The following is a 12242-nucleotide window of genomic DNA, read 5'->3' as shown; positions in this document are numbered from 1 at the left end:
AACTCAATATTTGTAAGAGAACCCGTAGAACACAGTTTTTCTGTTCTATATGTTCCAATTCCGATATTAAAAAAATGTTTTATTTGAAGACATCAATTCTGCTGGTATTTAACGAAGGTAAAACTAGTGATTTAAGAACAAAAAGTAAGACCTATATCCTACTTATCGTATTAAAGGAAAAATTTAATTTTCATACATATTAACATAGAAATCTCAACATATAAACTAATTAAAAAAAAAATTCTCAACAAAATGTTTAAACAAAAGTGATATCAATAATAAGAGTGATACAATTAGAAAAATGTATTCAGTTACATTTTATTACAATTTATAAAATAAAAATATAATAAGTTTTTGGTAAGAGAATAAATACTTTCCGAAATTCTTGTCCATTACGATTGTTATTAGTTTCACGAAGAAACTGAATTACGAAATTAAATAAGAACTATATCATACGAAAAACAATGGACATAAAATTGTTTAGAATGATGTTTCATGTTTAATATGAGGACCGCATGGTTATATTTACACACCAGTTTAAATTCAATTCTTAACCGAAGACAGTGTATTGCACCAATCAATCTAAGGACTTTTACACAGTTTGATATATACTATTCCATATTTAATAAGAGGACCGCTTGGTCATTTACACATCAGTTTAAGCTCAATATTTAAACGATGACTGTGTATTGTACCACTCAATCTAAGGACTTTAACACAGTTGGATATATTGTTCCATGTTTAATAAGATGACCCCATGGTCATTTACACACCAGTTTAAAATCAATACTTAACCGAGGACTGTGTATTGTACCACTCAATCTAAGGACCTTTACACAGTTTTATATGTTTTCCATGTTAAATAAGAGGACATCATGGTTTTATTTACACGCCAGTTTAAACTAAATACTTAACTGAGGACTGTGTATTGTACCACTCAATCTAAGGACCTTTACACAGTTTCCAGGGTGGAGAATATACCACCCTGTTGTTTTTGTGTTTCTGGCGCCACTTCCCCCCACCCCCATCCACACCGCTATGCCCGCTCCCCAACATGCTCCATCGCAACTTGCAATTCGTGGAAACGTGCGACTCTACACAAAATCAGCTCAACACGTGTGTCTTCTCCAGTGCTGACAACTTCTTCGTCGCTCAGTGGCGGATCCAGCTTCAAGTTTAGGGAGGGACCGATGACCTAATACCTCCTACTTTAATTGTGCGTCCGAAAATTTCGAAAACTAACAGCTTCTCAAGAGGCTATTTGAACACATGTATGACGTCACGTAAACTAAACAAGTATCACAAAAAATTAAAAAGTATTAAATTAAAATATTGAACCAAATTCTAAAGGTAAGATGCGGCAGGGAGCCTTTTATATTTTTTCACACTTCAGTTTTCCCATAGTTTTTTTTTCTTTCAATGTGAAGTAGAGGAAAATCATAAAACGTTACCTGGTCCTAATCATCACAGTGAACCGATATTTATTTCCAAACCTGGCCTTCCAACGTGCGCCAACGTACCACAAAAACTCATACAGTCCCCTAAACTTTGTATTTTGAAATACCTAGATTCCTAATCTACCAATTTCTAAAAATACCAAATAAATATTAGAATAAAATGTACTTATAAACAAAGTCTTCATCATCAGCTTACATAAATTAATTTTTTACATGTCAGATTTTTATAATAATCACATACCAAATTGTATTTTTGTCGCCATAATTTTATTAGTTTAGAAATTTCTCTTGCTTCAAAAGGTTGAACCTTTTTTTTTTTTTTTAAATTGAGAATGTTATGTTTTTTGTGCATTTTCCATTTGCATCTCCTAAATGAAAAAAATTATAGTTTCCTTTTTTAAAATTTATTCCATTGTATAATCTATTCTCCTACAAAATACTAACAAATCACAGACAATACTTTAAAGGTTCTGTCATCATGTAGATGAAAAGAGACATAGATAGATACGTCAATTTCTTCAATACCAACTGGAGACTGTTCAGTCTTGAAAAGAAAGACGTATGCTCATATGTTTAAAGACAGAGAACACTTATGAAACTGATTATACGGTAGAAAATTTTTGTATTTATACATATTTAATGCACGTATGTATATCTGTACAGTAAGTTTAGGCTAAGGTTATTCTTCGAATAACTTTTGTTTCTGCTTTGATCGAAAACTTTTGAGGACGAGATACATTCCGGTAATGGTATTTATGTTTTTATAGTACTTCATGAAAGTTGTTTAATTCTATGTGAGTGAAATGTACAAATTAAATATACGAAACATATAAAGAATATCAACTTGAAAGTGTTAAAAATAATAATAAAGTTTTATAAAAAAACTATGTGATTATCACTATTTGTGGCCTTATGTGTTCTTATTTTATTAGCATGCCACTGTTTTAAATAAGTAATGAAGATGGTGTCGGTGAACGTTAGTTTAAATGTTTTGCATAGCATATCAGGATATATGCAAGGAGGTTGGGCAAAGGGGCATTAGTTCAGGTGACTTGTCAAATTGTGTGGGTTGGGGAGAAGTGGGTGGAACTTTGTGTATAAATGTTGTTTATTTATTTATACACAAATAAAAAAATATATTTTATATTGCATTACAACAAAAGATAGCGTACAAATCGGGTAAACTTTCGGCACCGGAATAGTTAAATAAAAAACACATGCCGATCCTAAATACCGAAATATGATGTAAATATTGGTAAATTACGTATTTTGTGATGTCATTTCTGTAATAATATTTACATGAAGCGCTCAGTTTATCAGTGAAAACCGCCTACCACAAACAAATTTTAAGTTCTTACTTCCAAGAACCGTTAATGAAAGTAGCATTTTTCGTGGCTAGTCAGGAAAAATGTATATCAGGTGAGACATAATATACCTAGTTTCCTTGAAACGTGTTTATGTCTACTCGAAGCGTTGAAACCGTAAACATTTCAAGCGTTGGAGTAGGACGAGGGAAGGGGGAAGGTGGGTGGAAGAGAGGGAGGGAGGGAGGGAGGAAGGAAGGAAGGCAGGCAGGGAGGTAATGAGGTAATCTCAACCCATTCTTAACCAAGTGCAACGTTGCCAAATTAGCGCAGTAGCTGTGTGTGGGATAGCTCACTTGAATTTTTCCAACGTTGCCTGAAACTGGTATCAATATACACGCCAACAAAATAAGAGATATATTGTATGTGAGCTTGGAAAGTAAGAGAAATTAGAAAGGGAAAAAAGATTAACTGTTACTAAAATACTATGTACTCGCAATGATAATTAACTTTTTTTCCCTTGTTTTAATACATCTATAATGATGAGGTGGAAAGAACATGACATACGACGTGTGAAAACATGATAGCGATAAATAAATAATATGTTTGTTCGTATTTATTTATTCATAAAGAAACACAAATCTACGCATTAAAATCAAAAATGTTTTTTTTCAAACACTTTTGTATTTATTTACTTACCCAGGTACCGAAATGTATGACTCTGAGTTAAGCTCAACAAATATAAAATAAACTACCTTGAAAACCCCAACTTGTAAAAGTGTTAATTCACAACTCAAATAGTTAGGGTTTCTATTTTCGCGACAGAATGGTCAGTTCTTAAAACCAGCATTTATTTATAGTCACAGAAAATGGCATCGAATAAAGAAAATCTGAAATTAGAACTGGAATAGGATATTTTTCATAGTACAGGTAACTAGAGATGATATTTTATTATATTTTTGATATATGTTTACAGAAATGACTTAACAGCTGTCTGTAAAAGTGCATAAAATTTAATTGCGATACCCACCTTTTGTAATTATCGTTTTTTAAACAGCATGTTAAAGACTTAAGTAGATAATATAATGTACCAATGTAAGAACGCAATGAGAAATAGGTCACACAAAATTTATACCTACGCGTGAGATAAAAATGTATAAGGCCGTAGTTTCATTTTTGACTGAAGTCAATCGATAGTTAACTTAACAAAACTAGTTTTCCGTCTGCTTTAAAATAAATGTGTTGTTTTCTTATTATAAGCTTATCTCATTCCTATTTTTTATGACCTGAAGATTGAAAAACATTTGTTTAGATAAAAGTCAACTTGTTACTGGTTGTAAGGTTCACACGCTGTGAAAAATTCTGTTTGACGTTTTGACCAAGTCATGATTAAAAATAATCTACTAATAATCGTATCCAAAAATTTTCCAGTAACAATAACATAATAAGTCTAAATAATAAATAAATTCTGATCAGATAGTTTACTTAGATTTGAAACTAGGACTAAATTATCATATAATAATAAAAATATTTTAGTTACAGCTGCGGAATAACACTACCATTGTAAAATGAAAAAAAAATATGCTAAGCAATGGAGCCTTTTAATAGAATACATGTTTCATAATTTTGTTAAGTATATTCTTAAACTTCAAATACTACGAAAGGTCTATTGCATGACTAATCATTTAGCTTTTTCCAACCGTGTGTACACATAACACTACATACATAACACACATACGCACACTTCGTCCACAGTAACATGAATGGTATTGGAATTATTTCAATTTATTGTAACAGATTTTGGAAGTAATTTATAACACCAATAATATTATGTTCATTTTAGTTCAACCATTTTAAACTGCACAGTATGGATAGTTTACAATTTTCATTTGTTTATTTATTTTATATTGTTACGTAAAATAAATCATAAATAATATTAATTTTATTTACAAATTTAACTAAATATCTACATATAACGCGTGTGCTACGTAGTTTTGGTGACGGTTACTTATGAAGTTCATAAAAATCAGAGTCGCTAAAATTTTTAAATAGTTAAAAGTTCTTAAAATGTAACTTATATTATATTTTTTATTTCAAAGACTTTTTAGATGACTTGCAAACTTTCACATATATTACACAAAGATAAGAGCGTTTTCACGTGACACTGTAACAGCCTGGAGGGGAACCAAACGTGGAAAGGAAAATGTGATTTGTCACCTGCTGTCAGACATGGCGTGAGTAAATTTGCGAATTATGGTTAGCTGGTAAAATGTGCTCTATACAAAACACTGACTGGCGAATGCGATTAAAATTGAGTACATGCACAAAAACCTATGCGAATGACTTGCGCGTTTCACACTCTTAGTGTTTAATGTCGTGAAATTTATGTGAAAAAATTGAAAAAGAAAGTTTGATTTTTGTGCTTCAAAGATTACACACAATCCCTTACAAATTAATAGCTATAATTCATCCCAACCTATTTAAACAGAGGCATAATACAAAACCTCACTCTATTGACGAGGAATCCAACCCATGCCCAGGACGGATCTAGGGCTTTCCTTCAACGGGGTCAAAAATGTGTTTGCGCTTCCCACTCACAATGTATTACAGACCAACAGCAAAATTATTAATTTGCGTCCGTGTACATTATAGTCCTAGTATAAAATTAAAGTTAACATTCGTCTAACCCGTGTACTTGAATTTCATTTCACAGGTTTAAGTATAAAAAAATTTGGTTTGATGAAGCACGGACTGGATAAAAATTAGTAATTTTCCTAACTAACAAATGTGGTGAATGTAGCCGACGCTCGGTGGGTTTACTTGGGGCTCTCTCGTGTTTTATCACCCCTTGAGGAAAATATATTTTAAACAAATAATAACAATTTTGTCACTATTTATTACATACAGCAAGCACTACGCGGCTTTCACAAGGGACTTCCAGAAAAAAAAAAAATCTGTCGCTCTCATCCCCACCCTGCTTTTCCTCCCGCGGATCAAAACAACTGCATTCCATGGTGAACACACCACAGATTGCACAAGTCACTGGTGATGTTCTGGCTTGCGATGCTCGAGCCGATCCCCCAAGAGAGACTTCACTCCTCACAGCACCGAGTCGGCACACAAGTCACACAAGTGATTCAAAGCCCACTATCGCCAGGCTCAGGCTTACATGCTATATTAATTCTTTACCCCCCCCCCCCCCCCCCCGTAACATTTTTCATTTTCTCTCAATAAGTATTGGTCAATAGGTAGTACTGCTAATTGAATATTATATTTCTTTTGCGTGTGTTGTTCTGTCACAGATATGTCCAACTGATATTTATAAAGTGTAATATAACGGGCGTAAAATGTTGCGTAAATGTTAATTATTAGCAGTTTCGCAACTGTCTACGCTCATTTTGTTGTAGCAGAACTACAAATGCAAAAGAGTTCTAAAGATAAAATCTACAGAAATAGCCCTTATAGTAGAGAAATGTCGTAAAAATGAAGTCATCAACATATGCAGGCCGTGCTCGGCTTGGCTTCAAGGTCACAGGTTGTGGATTTAAGACGGGTCCTGTTTTTTTTATGAAATATAAGTTTATTGTGTTGGTTGGGGGAGGGGAGTGGAGAGGTTTGTAAGCTGTCACCAGATTCCTACCCAGTAGCAAGATAGGCACACATAGTCTAGCCGTGGTTTTATAACGCTCCTGACTGTGCGACCGGCCGAACCAACAGCAATTAGATACGGCACGCGGCAGAAGCACCACGAACTCTTCGGCTGTGCACTTGATTTGCGCTGTAGGACGCAGCAAGCCTTGATCTTTACATTTAATGACCAATCCCCAGGTGCTTAGTCGGAGGAATTAGATTAGTTTTTCTGAGAGTCCGCCGGGATTCTACTCTAAATTAAAAATGACAAAAATCTCTACAGAAATTTGTAACATAAATTAACCTGCCATCTGTAATAAGAGACCAGCATTTAGTTATGAAGATACCTTTATGAATACGTCCTGTTGACAGCGACGAGTTTTGTTATGACTGCAGAATTTTTGAAATTAAACTTTATGCAGACAATAAACGCATTTATCCTTAATACTTGTCCAATAATTTGCAATAAACGATTTGTTCATCTCCAACTTAAAGACGTATATAATACTTGGAAAGCACTAATAACCATCAGTTGTATATTTTTGGGTTATATTTTCGTGATAAACCTTCAGCCGAAGTTTGTTGTTTGAATTCTTACTCATACTGGATAGCATCAGTTCTTCTTCATTGCACTAACGGCACAGATATCCATGAACTTAAATCCTCTCTCTATTAATAGACGTAATTTTGTCAATGAAGCAAAATTTCCTTGAATACACCAGCAATAGTCTCTAAAAATAAAACACTTACATAGGTTGATTACTAAATGAGATTTTCTCCATGGTATCTCGGCTTCCTACAGATAAAGAAGAATATTATAACAAAGTCATAAATTACAAATAAATAATAAAAATAATTAATATGGCTTAGGAAAATATTACCTATTATAGATAATATCAACACATGTAATAAATATTTTCTTTCGTTTCACAATCATAATCCTTGATTTATCTTCTCTTTGAAAATTTTATTTTTTACTTCCAAAATTTTCCTTGGCCCTGTATATGATTTTACTTATCTTTGTAAATGATCAAATCTATAGGGAACAGTCGGTTAAATTACTCGTTTCCTTCGTTTATGCGAAGTGGAAATGAGCAGAAATACCGGCCTTCCTAATTAAAATCACTGTGGTTAAGTAACAAAATGTACATTGTGTGTACCTATTTTAGTTAGAATCTGCTTTTTTAACAGTTTAACTATAAAAATGCGAGTAATTAAAAGCACGTTTTTAAATATTACTCTTAAAGTAAATAATTTTATGATAAGCGGGGGTGAATATGTCAACAGCACTTAACAGATCAATATAGTTGCTAAGTTATTTAAATGCACTGTATTTATTTCAGTAACATACTTATTTTTAGTACACGTTTTAGTCCAATTACTTATAGCGTGAGTGTAATAAATACTATTCATTATTACATCATTTTTTAGGGGCTAGTGTTAGAAACCAAAAGGTTATGCAAGTTTTGTTTCCAACAGTTAACCGTATTAACACGTCCGTATACCACAACATTCTCTAGTGAGAAGTTAAAAACATAAATTTCAACAACAAATATGTTTATTGGTTTAAATTTTTTAATGGCTTTTAAGTAGATAAGTTTATTACATTCTTTACGATTGGTATATTTCGTGTCCATTTGCAGGCTATAAACAAGAGCGATTATAATAACAAATAAGTAATTTATAGACAATATTCCATTATGATTTTATAAATTATAATTTTTTTCTAAACAACTATTATTTATAAATTAATTTAAAGAGAGGTAAATAATAATTTTAAATACATTCCTAAGAACTACAGCAGAAAATTTAAATGTGTAAGTGAAACACATTTCTCAAACATGCATGTTATTCGAAAAGTCTTAGTTTTGCACCACGCGCGCAACGCGTGAGAAGAAGACGTGAGAGGATGACCTTGCGAAAGGGTTGGTAACCTTCCACGAAGGAATTAGCAACGCAGCCTGCCTACGCCTCCTCTCCTGCTGAGACTGCGCCCAGACGCGTGCTGGAGCCTCTGGCCCTCTGTCTCCATTAGAAATGTGCTTGCTGTGTTTATTCTGTGTTTTGACTGTTAAGTTGATTAAATGACTAGTCTGGAACCTATACTATTTTGAAATTCTTCATTTTTAAATATAAAATAAATATTTACGCCATTCCTCTACAAAGCTCTTGAAACTCTCAGTTTTTTTTAATCACAATGGTGATAACGGTGCGAAGATTTATTTTGCATATGGATACCTGTCCGGCAGCCGGTCTGGATTCGAATGATTCAACCATGCGACTTCGAAATCTTCTTAAGAGGATAGGAAAAGTAGCAACGTGCATTACTGACGAAAATATAAATACAAAAATAGAATTTGAGCGACCTCAAAGAATACAACGGGGTTTGTTATGTCGTCTAAAGATTTTCATTATGGTGACCTGAAGTACAGAGAATGTAAAAAAAGACAATATTTAGTTTTAAAATTTTTAACTTTCTTCATAAAAAATGGGCTTTAAAATAAAATTACATGGAAAGAAAAAATTGATTGTAAAGTTATAAAAATCAGTTAAGTTAAACCTCTACAATAACCAAATAAAAGAAAGAAATTCATAACTATTTTCGTTTTCAATTTTTAAATTAATGTGAAAATAATTTAAAATTATTATTTTGTTAAAATGTTTAGTAATTATATTGCTTTTTCTTTTATGATTCCAATAATTTTACAGTTATGTTTATTTCATAGATTGTATTTTTTTCTAGGGTTTCACAAGCCATTATTTTATTTTTAAAAAAATCGACTAAAAATAACAATACACTCCATTATTTCAGGAAATCCAGGTCTCCATAATGAAAAGATCTAGTAGGCCAGATTATATATATAGATAGGTAGATAGATACGATAGATAGATAGATAGATAGATAGATAGATAGATAGATAGATAGATATATAGATAGTTTCTCAAAGATGTTTTTGTTCAGTTCGCCATATCTTCCTTACAACTTCAAAATTAATGATTTAATAATGTAAATAGACAATTTACAAAAATTAATGTTTTGAATTAAATTATTATAAAAACATGTTTATAAAAGCCTTATTTTGGTCACAAGTCTACGCCATTTTTGAGATTGCCGTAGCTATATAAATAATCTTACATGCATGACAGCTGTTGAAGCAAATTAACCGAAGTAAGTTCCACATACTTTTATAACTTAATTTGTAACATAACTTATTTAATTTTTTCATTACTTATTTATATAGAGTTTGCAATGTTACTTTATATTTATCTAAACCCCAATAACACTGATATTCTGTCTGCTGTTAGGCTATATATTATTTCTCATAGGTGTTTCTTTGCCGTTACGCTAAATCTCCCATTGTACTTCATCAAAATGTATGATTTGCATTTACACAGCAACTTTGCTCATAGATTCCGCATTATACTCACAATTTATTATACAACTTTGTATTTCCAAATGATGAGGAATGTATTTCCAAATGATGAGGAAATAATTTCCAAGAAAAGTAGGCATAACAATGACCATTAATAAAACACAAGGTCAGACGCTTTAAAGGGCAGGTTTATATTTCCCAGAACCTCTTTACCACATGGTTTTTTCACGAGTTCGTATATTCAAAGGTAGGCCTATTTATGTTTGTATCAGGCACATACAGCCAAAAAGTAAACGATTATCACATTATAACTTCTAACATTGTTATTGAAGAAGATTTTAACTGTAAGAAGTGTAAAAATAAATATTCGATACGGCCAAAATCTGTTGGTACTATATTTTCAATACTTTGCATTAATAAATACTTGCATTTACATACTACCCCATTATTATATTACCATTCGATGTCTGATCAAGATAAAATGTTATATTCGCACGGGTAAGTTATTTGTTTTTATATTCTCGTCATTCATCCTTACAGCTCCCGCACACTAGGCGACTAACCACACAAATGACATGGTCTGCATCCACCTTCAAGTCGTAGCGACACGCCTGAGCCTGGCCGCCGCGGACAAGTGTGTGCTCTCTCAGTAGTTGCCACGCACTCTCAGGTCACGGCGAACTGGCCACGGCAACTTGGCCGTCTAGTGCGGGAGCTGTTAAACATTATATTTTAGGATTGGCATCCATGTTTTCTGGACCCGGCCACAGGCTGAAAGCAGTGATGTTGTTATCCATGCGGTGTCATTATTGACAGTTGAAATAACCATAAAGCCATTAATTATTATCTCCTTTAAAGAGTTACTTTATGTGATTAAATACTACATATCTCAAAATAAATAAGCTACTTTAATACACGTGCTGTTCTGTTAAAACCAAAGTTAATACAATTGTTGATATCAATCACTTCACCACTTGATGCCGGGAACATAAAATGGGAACGTTTTAAAAACTGATCTCATCTAACTTACGTCAAGTACGTCACAAACCATCTCCCGAATGGTCTTTTGCTATAAAATACGTAAAGAGGCCGGCAAAAATGTGTTTAGTTCAAGTCGTACAAACGTTCATGGAAGTTACTTAGTTATATATTTGAGTTCATATTATGATACGCAAACACAAGTATCTATAGGTGTAATTTTGCAGAACTACACAGCGTTGTCTATGTCATTAACATTAAACTAGGTCAAAGTTATTCTGTTTATTTTACCAAGGCGTGAAAGTGAGAATTTCTCAAGAATATCTGAATAACTGTTTATTTATCCTTACATATACATTTATTATCTCAAAGGCGGCCATATTGTGTTTTCGCTACGTATGGCCACATGTGACACAACGCTAAGGCGGAAGAATACTTTGTGATCCTTACGGTGTTCCCGAGCCGTGATAAAACAGTCTGCGTTTGAACTTCACTGTGAGAAACGATAGCAACAATATTCACTGAAATATCATTTGCAAGTTTCATAAAAATTATAATTTGTCATCATTATAAAACTATTGCAAGTAGTGTTGTACGTTTTCTCGTAAAAATACATATTTATAATCAAATTCCCATGAACGCAATGAAACACGCAGTAAAATATTTTCGGGGCGGTAAATTAATCTTAAGAAATATGTTGTTCAATAATAAATTTTTTCCCAAAAAATATATTTGTTTAATGAAACAACGTAGGTTACGTAAATTATTTTTATTTATTATCTAGGGATGAGCAGTATGATGGAGGAGGGGGGGGGAGGAAGCAAATTGCCAGAAGTATTAAAAAACATTGGTTAAGTCAAAGCGTTCAGAAGCATAAAAAAATACTTTATTTGATGCCCCTGACTTTTTACTTACTGACATCGCCGATAAAGTAAACGTGTATAGACGGTTGCAGTGAATGTCCGAAAATATTCGTGTATGGACTGCACTACACGAATCTGAAATAACAACTAAGAAGGCAAAATTCGTTTGTAAAACAGCGTTTTATACATTCCAGGAAAACGCAAATTTCAGCTCTTGTATTCAAATGGTTGCAACTTTTATGTTTAACCGCATCCAGTAGGCAAAATTGAACAAGCTTAAAATGTCCACACACCATTTGGGTGTATATATAGGTACATATATATATACATATGTATAACATATAAAATCACTGTTCGTACAACATACAAGTCCTCGTTTACCACCAGAAAATGCAAGGCCCTCTGATAGCAGTGTAAATACCAACGTGTGTGTGAAGCTATAGGTCCGCACTTCATATGGGTATATTTATATAATATTAACACACTGTGCCTCCAAGTCCTCGTTTAACACTAGAATATGCAAGGTCCTCCGATTGCAGTGTAAATGCCAACGTGTGTTTGAAGCCATAGGTCCGCACTTCATATGGGTATATTTATATAATATTAACACACTGTGCCTCCAAGTCCTCGTTTAAC

At 32.9% G+C, this 12242-nt stretch overlaps 1 protein-coding gene across 2 annotated transcripts in view; it reads right to left on the bottom strand.

Moving 5' to 3' along the window:
• LOC134546349 (CD109 antigen-like) overlaps positions 1-12242 on the bottom strand; it is a 211467-nt gene that overhangs the window by 81457 nt on the left and 117768 nt on the right. The window lies entirely within an intron of this gene.

Source organism: Bacillus rossius, chromosome 1, assembly GCF_032445375.1.
Source record: "Bacillus rossius redtenbacheri isolate Brsri chromosome 1, Brsri_v3, whole genome shotgun sequence".
Classification (NCBI taxonomy): domain Eukaryota; kingdom Metazoa; phylum Arthropoda; class Insecta; order Phasmatodea; family Bacillidae; genus Bacillus; species Bacillus rossius.
The sequence above is the reverse complement of the archived record's forward strand: the minus strand, read 5'-3'. Positions and strand labels throughout refer to the sequence as shown.